Consider the following 13,198-nt stretch of genomic DNA (forward strand, 5'->3'; position numbering starts at 1 on the left):
ATACAGTAGATGACATGTGCTTATAGTGTAGTTTCTTGGATGATGTTGACTACCTTGTATTTCAACATATCCATCGCATTCATCTCCTTCGATGCACCGTTTGCATAATCCCTTATGCGCATTGCATCATACAGGATCGCAAACCGAGAACCCAGTCGTCATACCCGAGGAGCCCGAGGAGCAGCTCGAGGTGCAGCAGCAGGAAGTGCCAGAAGCCGACGAGGAGGACGTTGAGGAACTTCCGGAGTGCCCCGATCACCGTCCAAGCTCCTTCGAGAGAGGCAAGCCCCGGAGCATTTTTCTCCCAGTTTGCAATTATTTAATTAAATGCTTTACTTTAATTGATGCATTACGTTCAGGAGTTGTTTGCAACCGTTGCTGCATTATACCTTGTTTACCTTTGTTATACTACATCCTTGTTACCCTGTTATCCGCAGTCGAGTCAATGCTTAGCTGGCTTAGACCGGTAGAAGTCGGGTGATTTCCTGTCACCTGCGAGCTATAGGTGGTTACCTGGATCTGCTGGGATGACTATGAAGTCATGGTATAACTAAGTGTTAAATGAAGTTGAGACCGGGCGGAGACTTGCAGAGTTTTGGACTGTAGTGTTTCCGTCTGTGTCGATTAAGGACCGACCGTTGTTGGGCCTCGAGTCATGTTGAACGCATGCCTTACATTTAGCTGGCCGGATAAAGTACCTTCCGACCGCGAAGCTGGGAGATTTTTCGGGCCGAGCAGATTGCCCGCAACGCACTGTGCCGGAGCAGGTGTGGTAGGACACGGGGGCGGGATGATAAGGCCAAAGTGCAGTCGGTCGGCCCCCGGGTACATGTGGTTCCTGGCAAACTCGAGATTCCTGGAAAGTTGACTCGGTGATCAATATCTCACTTTAGCGGGTGAGTGAGGTTTGTGTAAGGAATAAATCACCAGCTGGTTAGGAATCGATTCGAATCGCCATCGCTCCTGGATAGTGAGCACTTGACTTGAGTTACTTCATCATAGTAAATGTTATGGAACACTTGGACAGTTATAATGAATATGACAGTATGGAAGTTGTTTAATGATCATTGGTTATCATTATCTGCTTAATCACATGTTTACTCTAGTATAGGTGCAAACCTAGTTGACAGGTTAATAATAATTAACTTGGCAATAATGCTTTTAGAAAGGTTCTTAAAATGCTAAAAATGCTTCTTTTTGCAAATGAGTCAGCTACCCTACTATAAAGCCCTTCATAATCCTTGGTGTCAATTATTTTTGGTTATGTTGGGTAAGTCTGGCTGAGTACCTTCTCGTACTTAGGGTTTTATTCCCACTTGTTGCAGATGGCCAGATGTATTACGGCTACTGTATCAACTGTCTTTATCCTGCGATGGGTGATGCTTAGGACCATGGGCATGGTCATTCCTTACGTCTCATCTGATGCTTTTGTTGGAAATGATCATTCGCTGGCACTATATTTAAACTCCGCGTGAGTGTGTGTGGTTTGAACAAATGACTTCCGCTACTTTATTCGAACTAGTTTTGTAATAACTATGTTGAAACTCTGATGTATCCGTGATGCAACTTTTTATGTAATATGTGATGGTGACCGCTAAACTTATTACGATCATGGCTGGGACACGAGTTGGTTTGAAATCCTTCGTGATTTCACGGACTACCGGGTTATACGGGCTTAAGTTTGCTTAATCGTCTGCTCAGGTGGATGATTTTCTTACTTAATTTCGTATAATTGGTCGATTCTGTTACAGCTGGCATCAGAGCATGGTTTAGCGTGTTACTGTTCACAAGTGTATTTAAAACAAAAAGGCATTTGAAAAACGTGATTTTAAAACTATAAAGTGTGCCAGTGATCATATCCGTTATGCCCAGTTAAGGACTTTAGGTGGCTTAATTAAGTACTGACTGGGGTTCTTGCATCATATTTCTCTTTCGTCGCTCATACGGCGTGCTATTGTATGAGTGCCACTTGTTTGAGTGGTAATGAATGGATCATTTGCCTCTACGCATCGGTAAGTGTGAGTTGTGAGAGCATGATCGGATACACCGCCGATCTAGGGTAAATGCTTATATGATGCCGGAGTAATTACATGTTCTACGCATGTTTTACAAAGGTATCTCATGTATGGGTCTTCCGTCTGTGGAGGCGATGCCGTCAATAGGACGATGGTTCGGGTAGTTACTACCGTTGTACACGTATCTGGGGATCCGTGTAGAGCGTGTAGATAAAAATTTTACTGCTTTTATGCATTCATTGGGAATTGGGCTAAAATGAATTTTCTGCAGGTACATAACAACGCTATCGTGTAGAACGTATTAGCTACGTAATGAGAGATCGTTGTATGCCACCGAATTCGTCGTTAGAAATTATTTATTTCCTAAGTTTGTGAGAACGTACGACACGTACATACATCATGTACTGGTGCATTTCATTCATCTCATGCATTCCTCCCCTTATAAATTGATTATCTCATTTTGATAAAAGTTGTATCATCTAAAATATGTTTCCCCGAGGTAATAAGAGAACTTTTGCTACAGATGGCCCGCATGAAGCAGACCGCCCGTAAGTCCACCGGAGGAAGAGCACCCCGACGTCCGTTGGCCCTGAGGGAGCACCGCACCACGGACACCTTCTTGAGCGAGTTTGGCATGCCGACCTTGCTTTGGAGAGTGCTCCATGATGTGGGGTACCCAGAGGGTCAAGAGCCGGTGTACTCTTGGAATGAGAGCCAGTTGGCAGATAATGGACTTGCAGTGGTGGAGATCACGGTTCCTGCTCTCGGTGATGCTCCAGATTGGGATGGTTGGCATTTGGAGTTTGAGGGTCGCACTCCAGCTGAGGGTGCAGAGGGAGCAGCCTTCCGTGTCATCAGGGACATTATGAGCAGATTTCCCAGTGAGCTTGCAGCAGCTCTAGCTGGTACTTTTCCTAGGGATGATCCTCGCGATGCCATTTGGGTTCAGCCTCAAGGAAGTGCATTGGTCAGAGGTCCAGCTGAAGGACAGGCTAGCGACAACCAGGCAATGAGTGCTATGTTCGCCGCCATCAGAGCATATGAGGGTCTCGAGAGTACCTACTGGACTTTGACTGGCTTGCGTAGTGAGGATAAGCTCAAAGGGAAGAAGCAGAAGAAGAGACAGGCACGAGCCATAGTTAGCTTGCAGGAGCAGTTGGCTGATATGAACTTACAGCGAGATCAGGCAGTTGAGAGAGGTGATAGAGCTATGCAGCGAGTGCATACGTTGACTCAAGCCAACAACAATGCAGACCGCATGATTGGACAGTTGGTTCAGGAAAGGAATGAAGCCTGGAACGCAAGAAACCTTCTGTTGCAGAGAGTCGATGAGCTAGAGGAATACAACGGCAACCTGCACGAGGAGTTTCACGCGCTCTACAATGGGGTTGGCCCATATGCTCCACCGAACGCCGCTGGCATGGACATCGACAACGACAACCAGAACGAGCCTGTAGTTTCACCTAGAGGCGATGGTGGCGTCTCCAATCCCGACGATGGCCCCGAGGAGTAGGCTAGTTGCTTTACGCTAGTATCTAGGTCCTGTCGCGATGACCTTTCTTTTGTTGGCATGTAATCCATCGTATGTTGTTTCAAACGTATGAGACTTGGTATGTAGTTGGAACTTGATTCTCGAATGCGATATCTGAACGCATAAAAAGTCCAGTGTAGGTATGCTGGCAATGTGATTGTATGGACGCGATGTTTGCCGTTTAAGTAATTCGATTAAGTGCTGTTGTTTTAATTGGAATGCGATTGTTGTGCCTCTGTTTTATTGTATGAATTTATTCTCTCTAGTAAATTCAGTACGGCATAAGTTTTCCTTCACTCGCAATTATTACAGCTTCACTCAATCGTTACTTGTTGCTGAAATATGCAGATGACAAACACTCGCCGAACCACGTATGAAGCCGCTGAGCCCGGTGCTAACGGTACGGGGACTGGTGGTGGTGGTGGAAACCATGGCAACAACAATGAGCCTCCCCATGAACCGCATTTGCCACCTCCTCCCCCGTTTACCCCTGAGATGTTTCTCGCACAGCTGCTCGGAAGTCAGCGCAACGCGGAACAATCCCAGAAGAACATGGAGGATTTTCTGCGCACCATCGCCAACAACGTGCAACGTGGTAACAATCAAGGTGGTGGCATGGGAGTGAACCAATACAGCAGCTTCAAAGATTTCATGGACACCAGACCACCCGTATTCAAGGAAGCAACAGAGCCACTTGATGCTGAGGAATGGATCAACACGATGGAAGATAAATTCCGTGTGTTGAGGATGACTGAGGTGCTGAAAACGGAATATGCTGCACTTCAATTGCAAGGACCGGCGGGAATGTGGTGGAAGCACCATCGCACCACCTTTCCTCCAAATGCTCAAATTTCTCGGAGAGAGTTTGCTGAGGCCTTCCGTGGAGTCTATATTCCACCAGGGCTGACCGAGATGAAGTTGGGAGAGTTTCTGGCATTAAACCAGGGCACCAAGACCGTGACGCAATACCTGCATGCTTTCAACAACTTGTGTCGCTATGCTTCCGACATGGTTGACACAGATGCTAAGAGAATAGCCAGCTTTAAGAGGGGTCTCAATCCAAAAATGATGAAGCATGTTGGTACCAACAACCGCGTCAGATTCAATGACTTCATCAGCGACTGTCTGAAGCAGGAGAAGAATAACAACGCCAGCACCGCAGCCAAGACACGCAAGAGAGCCCTTGAAGGAGGGCCGTCTCAAGCTAGAGCACCTATGGGAGGTTGTCCTCCTTATCGCCCATCGGCACCTGGCGCTAGATTCAGGCCACCTCAGCCAAGAAGTCAGAATTTCCGTGGACCTTAAAAGCCGTACAAGATGGCAGTACAGCCCAACAAAGCAGCCGCAACTGCGGTGCAAGGCAGTTCCAAGGGAGCTGTGGGATCTGCCGGGACAGTAAGAGGACCCTGCTATAACTGTGATCAACCCGGTCATTTCTCGAGGTTTTGTCCATACCCGCCCAAGAAGAAGCAGCAGACTTATAATGCTAGAGTGCATAGTACAACAGTGGATGAAATTCCAGAGGGAGAGCCCATCACTGCTGGTAAGTTTCCTATCAACGAAAACTCTGTAGTTGTTCTATTTGATTCTGGATCATCGCATTCTTTTATGAGTCAAGCATTTGCACAGAAACATGAATAACTATGCACAGAATTGGGTTATGGTTACCGTATAAGTTCAGCAGGGGCTGATGTTTTGACCAACCGGATGGTTCGAGTGGCAACTCTTGAATTAGGTAGCAGAAAGTTCCGAGTGAACTTGATAGTTATGCCTGGATTAGTCTTGGATGTCATTATAGGGATGAATTGGATGAAAGATTGGGGAGCGGTCATAGATACTGGAAGTCGAGTACTTACCCTTAAGGATCCCCTGGGTGAGGGTACTTTCCAAGTACCATTGCCTCGGAGAACAGACCTTATAAGTGTTACATGTGCTACGGCAGTCATTCCTATTCATCAGATTCCAGTAGTGTGTGAATTCCCGGACGTATTCCCGGATGAGCTACCTGGTCTTCCGCCAGATAGGGAGATTGAGTTTGGAATTGAGCTAGTCCCTGGAACAGCTCCAATTTCAAGAAGACCCTATCGGATGCCTCCAGATGAGTTAGCTGAGCTAAAGAAGCAATTAGAAGATTTGTCGAAAAAGGGGTTTATTCGGCCAAGCAAGTCTGAATGGGGATGTCCCGCTTTGTTTGTGAAGAAAAAGAAAGAGGGCACATTGAGAATGTGCGTAGATTACAGGCCACTCAATGCTGTGACCGTCAAGAATAAATATCCCTTGCCACATATTGATGTTCTGTTTGACCAATTATCCAAGGCCAAGGTGTTCTCAAAAATAGATTTGAGATCCGGTTATCATCAGATTAAGATTAGGCCACAGGATATACCAAAAACTGTATTTTCCACCAGATACGGGTTGTATGAGTATCTTGTCATGTCTTTTGGCTTGACAAATGCTCCTGCATATTTTATGTTCTTGATGAATACAGTTTTCATGCCAGAATTGGATAAGTTTGTGGTAGTGTTCATCGATGACATTCTGGTGTACTCCGAGAACGAAAAAGATCATGAAGAGCATCTGAGAACTGTCTTGACCAGACTTAGGGATCATCAACTGTATGCTAAGTTTAGCAAATGCGAATTCTGGTTGAAGGAAGTTCCTTTCCTTGGTCACATTCTGTCAGAGAATGGAGTTTCAGTCGATCCAAGTAAGGTGCAAGAAGTTATGAATTGGAAAGCACCGACCACAGTTCCTGAGATTAGAAGTTTCTTAGGATTAGCTGGTTATTACTGTCGCTTTATACCAGATTTCTCAAAAATTGCCAAACCGATGACAAGCCTCCTACAGAAGGATCACAAGTTTGTGTGGACAGAGGAGTGTGAAGCAGCTTTCCACACTTTGCGGAAACTGTTGACCACTGCTCCTGTTCTAGCACAACCAGATATTGAGAAACCATTTGATGTGTTTTGCGACGCATCGAAGACTGGATTGGGTTGTGTTCTTATGCAAGAAAGGAGAGTCATAGCTTATGCATCACGTCAATTGAGAAAGCACGAGGTCAACTATCCAACACATGATCTGGAACTTGCTGCAGTTGTGCACGCCCTAAAAATTTGGAGACATTATCTACTTGGTAATGTGTGCAACATTTTCACCGATCACAAGAGTCTTAAGTATATCTTTACCCAACCAGAGCTAAACATGAGACAGCGTAGATGGTTGGAATTGATCAAGGATTACAACTTGAATGTGCAATATCATCCTGGTAAAGCCAATGTAGTGGCAGATGCTTTGAGCAGAAAGTCACATTACTTGAATGTGCAGCCATTACTTGAAGATGGGTTCGATCTAATGCATCCTGCTGTGTTATATAGTATTCAGATTAGTTGCTCTTTGGAGAGTAAGATAATAGAAGGCCAGAAAACTGACAAGGGGATATTCCACATCAAAGAGAAAATAAAAGAAAAGCCGTCTCAACACTTTAAAGTGGATGAACAGGGCGTGTTGTGGTTTTACAACCGTCTTGTGGTTCCCAAGGATCGAGATCTTAGGAATAAACTCATGGATGAAGCTCACCTTTCTAAGTTATCTATCCATCCTGGAAGTAGTAAGATGTATCAAGAACTAAGATCTCGATATTGGTGGACCAAAATGAAGAAAGAAATTACAGCCTATGTTGCCAGATGTGACACATGTTGTCGAGTGAAAGCAATTCACATGAAACCTGCCGGTATGTTGCAACCCTTATCAGTCCCTAGTTGGAAGTGGGACGATATCAGTATGGATTTTATCACAGGTTTGCCCACTACTCAAAAAGGACATGATTCGATTTGGGTAATTGTGGACCGTCTTACCAAGACCGCTCATTTCCTACCTATCAAAACCACTTATCGACCACCTCAATATGCCGAAAAGTATGTCGCAGAAATTGTAAGGTTGCATGGTATACCCAAGACCATAATATCTGATAGAGGCTCACAGTTCACGGCTCATTTTTGGGAACATTTACACAAAGGCTTAGGAACTAGTTTAATTCGCAGTACCGCTTATCATCCTCAGACAGATGGTCAGACTGAACGAGTAAATGCTGTTTTGGAGGATATGTTGAGAGCCTGTGTATTGTCTTCCAAGGGATCATGGGAGTCATGGCTACCGTTAGCCGAATTTTCATATAATAATAGTTATCAAGAAAGCATCAAGATGGCCTCATTCGAAGCTTTATATGGCAGAAAATGTAGAACACCATTAAATTGGGTCGAGCCTGGTGATAGACGGTATTATGGCATTGACTTTATAGAAGAAGCCGAGAAGAAAGTTCATATTATTCAGCAGAATATGAAAGCTGCCCAATCACGTCAGAAAAGCTATGCAGACAAAAGAAGGAGACCTCTTGTGTTTGAAGTTGGTGACTATGTTTATCTGAAAGTCACGCCAATGAAGAAGAAAAGGTTTGGAATCCGAAGAAAGCTTGCTGCGAGATTCGTAGGACCATACAAGATCTTGGAACAAAGAGGTCCGGTAGCCTACAAGTTAGAGTTACCTGAGACAATGAGTACAGTTTTCCCAGTTTTCCATGTATCACATCTCAAGAAATGCTTGCGTGTTCCGGAGGAAAGAATAGAACCTCGAGGTATTCAACTCAAATCAGATTTGGTGTATCGTGAGCAACCAGTCCGGGTGTTAGACACTAAGGAACGTGCTACTCGGAATAGTGTGGTGAAAACATACAAGATACAGTGGGATCACCATGATGAGGGAGATGCAACTTGGGAAACAGGAGAGTATCTACAAAAAGCTTATGAAGAATTTTATAACAAATGGTTCGTAACCCAAATCTCGGGACGAGATTTTTATAAGGGGGGAGAGCTGTAACACCCCGGTGTTATGCCTGCATTTAGGCATTGCTAATCATACATATCGTGCATCATCAAGCATCCTATTCATACATGCGTAATCTTGCATATAACAACTGAAACATTACTTCGAAACATACGAAACATGTTTGTGAAAAGTAAATGATGCATATACTTATTAGAGTTGTTTTGCTCTGATTCTTGCTTGCTAGTTGAGTAGAAACTATTGGTTATGCTTGAAAATCATCTAGAATTGTTTAGCACAATTTTTGGAGCAAGGTTTGTATTCAAATTAATTCAAAATTTTGCTTCCAAAGTAATTTCCCAAAATTAGGGTTTTGAGTTAAAAATTTAACTTTGATTCTATAATTTAAAATCTAGATAGAATTGGACTTTGGTCATAAAAGCAAAGTTGTAGGGAATTAAATTCTAAGCAACTTTCATTTTTGGTACATTTTCAAAAGAGGTCATTTTCTTGCTCAAAATAATGTTTGAAAGATGGCATTTAAAAATTTCTTGAAAATAAATTGAAAAATTCCATTTCTATTTTTCTGGGCCGCCGCCTCGCGTCTGGCCCACCAGCCGAAGCCGGCCCGGCCTGCCTCCGCGCCCGCCGCCCGCTCACTCGCCTCGCGCTTGGCCCAGCTACTGCTTCGCCGGCCCAGGCCCACGCCGCGCTTTCCCGCCCGCCGCGCCGCACCCGCCTTCACCGCCTGCCTGGCCGCCACGCGGCGCCCGTACACCGGCGGCGAGGGGCGGTGCCCGCTCCGACCGGCAGAGCTTCGCCTTCAAGGCTGTCCGAGCGCGCGCTCCTCTCCCTGCACTCCTCGCTTTTGCCGCCTTGTCTCCCTGCCTCTTGCTCCGCAGCAGCAGCAGCGCACGTGCTCGCCACCGTCGCTGCCCCACCGACGACGTGCTCCACCGCTAGCGCTTCATTCTTCGATTCATCTCGCCCGGAGCTCCGCCTCGCCTAGCTCCTTCGCTTGCGCTCACTCGCGGCTGCCGTCGTCAAGGTAAGGGCCAAGCTCGGCCGTCCCCCTTTCTCGCCGACGAGCGGCTGCCGTGGTCGCGTGGAACGCCACGACGCCGGGCCACCTCTAACCTTCCCGTAGGTGCGGCTCCGCGTGGGGAGCCCGCTGGTACCGCCTGCATCTTCGGAGGAGCTCGCCGCCGGTGAGCACCGGCCGGCGGAGCCTATCCCCTGCTTCGGGTCGCTGACCCGTGGGGCCGCAGGGCCCAGCTGCAGCGACCAAGGGAAACCCCGGGTGCACAGCACCGGGTGCACCCAACGTTTGCATGCGCTGGTTTTTCGTTTTAAGGAAATGGGTTTTGAGAAATGGTTTCAAAATTTGATTCAAATGCTTAGTAAATGTATATATCAAGTTGTGTTGCTCCAAAACGTATGAAACAAATTTTGTTATGCTTCTTGTGACTAGATCTATCTGTTAAAAATATTGCATGTCAAATTTGTGATACTTTTCTGTGTAGCTTTATTTAAAGTGAATAAATGCTGATTTCTGAGAAAATGTCTAGTAAATGAAATATACCTCAGAAAAATATGATTCCAAGTTTGTTAATCTTATTATGTCATGTACTTCCTAGGAAAAATATGTTTCATACATGTGCTGTGGGAAAATTTTGAGGTGTAGTTCAAGTACTTTTAATGGCTGATTTTTGTTATTTTTGCTAGAAAGCAAACTTTGTATAAAACATGCATGTGGTAATTTTTGGACAGTCATTATATGCTATTAAAAACCTAGGAAAAATACTAATTCTGTTGTTTGACACTTTTTATAGTACAAAGTAATTTCATGCTCATTTTTATGCTATAGCTTGTCATTTTTGTGTAGGATAGTTTACTTATCCAAATGCCATGAAATTTTTATGGTAGTCTGTTTAGGGTAGTAGTATGCTACTGCAATTTTCTCAGATTTTTAGGAGCATCAGAAATATAGGTTGCTATTCCAACCTATTATTAATTAGGGTTTAAGCAAGTGTTGCTTTAAGTGTGATTAAGAAATTAGTAAAGCTTTGGTGTATCTTTGAAGCATTTCATAAGATAGGTTAACTTAACATATTAGTAGTAGAAGAGAATGCAGTAGATGACATGTGCTTATAGTGTAGTTTCTTGGATGATGTTGACTACCTTGTATTTCAACATATCCATCGCATTCATCTCCTTCGATGCACCGTTTGCATAATCCCTTATGCGCATTGCATCATACAGGATCGCAAACCGAGAACCCAGTCGTCATACCCGAGGAGCCCGAGGAGCAGCTCGAGGTGCAGCAGCAGGAAGTGCCAGAAGCCGACGAGGAGGACGTTGAGGAACTTCCGGAGTGCCCCGATCACCGTCCGAGCTCCTTCGAGAGAGGCAAGCCCCGGAGCATTTTTCTCCCAGTTTGCAATTATTTAATTAAATGCTTTACTTTAATTGATGCATTACGTTCAGGAGTTGTTTGCAACCGTTGCTGCATTATACCTTGTTTACCTTTGTTATACTACATCCTTGTTACCCTGTTATCCGCAATCGAGTCAATGCTTAGCTGGCTTAGACCGGTAGAAGTCGGGTGATTTCCTGTCACCTGCGAGCTATAGGTGGTTACCTGGATCTGTTTGGATGGCTCTGAAGTCATGGTATAACTAAGTGTTAAATGAAGTTGAGACCGGGCGAAGACTTGCAGAGTTTTGGACTGTAGTGTTTCCGTCTGTGTCGATTAAGGACCGGCCGTTGTTGGGCCTCGAGTCATGTTGAACGCATGCCTTACATTTAGCTGGCCGGATAAAGTACCTTCCGACCGCGAAGCTGGGAGATTTTTCGGGCCGAGTAGATTGCCCGCAGCGCACTGTGCCGAAGCAGGTGTGGTAGGACACGGGGGCGGGATGATAAGACCAAAGTGCAGTCGGTCGGCCCCCGGGTACATGTGGTTCCTGGCAAACTCGAGATACCTGGAAAGTTGACTCGGTGATCAATATCTCACTTTAGCGGGTGAGTGAGATTTGTGTAAGAAATAAATCACCAGCTGGTTAGGAATCGATTCGAATCGCCATCGCTCCTGGATAGTGAGCACTTGACTTGAGTGACTTCATCGTAGTAAATGTTATGGAACACTTGGACAGTTATAATGAATATGACAGTATGGAAGTTGCTTAATGATCATTGGTTATCATTATCTGCTTAATCACATGTTTACTCTAGTATAGGTGCAAATCTAGTTGACAGGTTAATAATAATTAACTTGGCAATAATGCTTTTAGAAAGGTTCTTGAAATGCTAAAAATGCTTCTTTTTGTAAATGAGTCAGCTACCCTACTATAAAGCCCTTCATAATCCTTGGTGTCACTTATTTTCGGTTATGTCGGGTAAGTCTAGCTGAGTACCTTCTCGTACTCAGGGTTTTATTCCCACTTGTTGCAGATGGGCAGATGTATTACGGCTACTGTATCAACTGCCTTTATCCTACGATGGGTGATGCTTAGGACCATGGGCATGGTCATTCCTTATGTCTCATCTGATGCTTTTGTTGGAAATGATCATTCGCTGGCACTATATTTAAACTCCGCGTGAGTGTGTGTGTGGTTTGAACAAATGACTTTCGCTACTTTTATTCGAACTGGTTCTGTAATAACTATGTTGAAACTCTGATGTATCCGTGATGCAAACTTTTATGTAATATGTGATGGTGACCGCTAAACTTATTACGATCATGGCTGGGACACGAGTTGGTTTGAAATCCTTCGTGATTTCACGGACTACCGGGTTATACGGGCTTAAGTTCGTTCAATCGTCTGCTCTGGTGGATGATTTTCTTACTTAATTTCGTATAATTGGTCGGTTCTGTTACAAGAAAAAGGTCCCCATACAACTCCTCTCTCTCATACGGGGACCAAATATGAGAGATAGATAAACAGACCAAAAACTAGCCTATGAAATAGAAAAATACATGACCAAAACTTGACCTAGCTGTTTAAATTACACCAGTTAGGCCTAGGTCTTGCAGCTTCTTAGCGCCGGCCAGATACCAAAGGCTGTGTTCGTCTTCGAGGTCTCTCATAATGGAATCGACCGAGGGAGCCATCCCCTCAAACACACAGTATTCATTTTCTATCAAAATACTCATTTAGATATTATATAATCTTTATCCAGTAACGTCAACGACTCTGATTAGTTACTGCTTATGAAAATAAAAAGGGATACAGATCTTTTAGATGAATTATCTGAAGGTTTAAAGTTTTATTAGAATTATAACTTAAGCAGTACCTGGTAGAGCTGGCCCTGATGAACTACTTTCTGAAGAGTTTGAAGTTCTTTTGTGATGCCGTAGGCAAAGCACAATCTAGGAGCTGCTGCAAGAAGTCCTGACATCTAGTTGAAGCATAAACTCTGAAGATTTGCTCTTTTTTAAAAGAGTAAAGTCCATTGGTGGTTTTTAAATTTGTTCCACTGTGTCATCTCGGTTTCTAAACTCATAAATCGACCGTTTAGGTCCTCGAAACTTGTTCATCTATGTTATCTCGGTCTCTAAACCCGTAAATCGCTCGTTTAGTTCCTCAAACTTTCGGCTGTGTCATCTCAGTCCCTTAACTTGCAAATCACCTGTTTAGGTCCTCAAACTTATTCAGTTGTGTCATCCCGATCCTTAAATGCTGTAAATTTGTAAATTCAATATATATTTATAAAACTATCTAAAAAATTATGAATCCAATTTTATTAAACTCCTGATAACATGTATTTTAAATTAAAATAATCATCCTGTACTTTCTATTTTTAACTCTATAGTTAAATAACTAAATAGACA

Source organism: Miscanthus floridulus, chromosome 2, assembly GCF_019320115.1.
Source record: "Miscanthus floridulus cultivar M001 chromosome 2, ASM1932011v1, whole genome shotgun sequence".
NCBI classification, from domain to species: Eukaryota; Viridiplantae; Streptophyta; class Magnoliopsida; order Poales; family Poaceae; genus Miscanthus; species Miscanthus floridulus.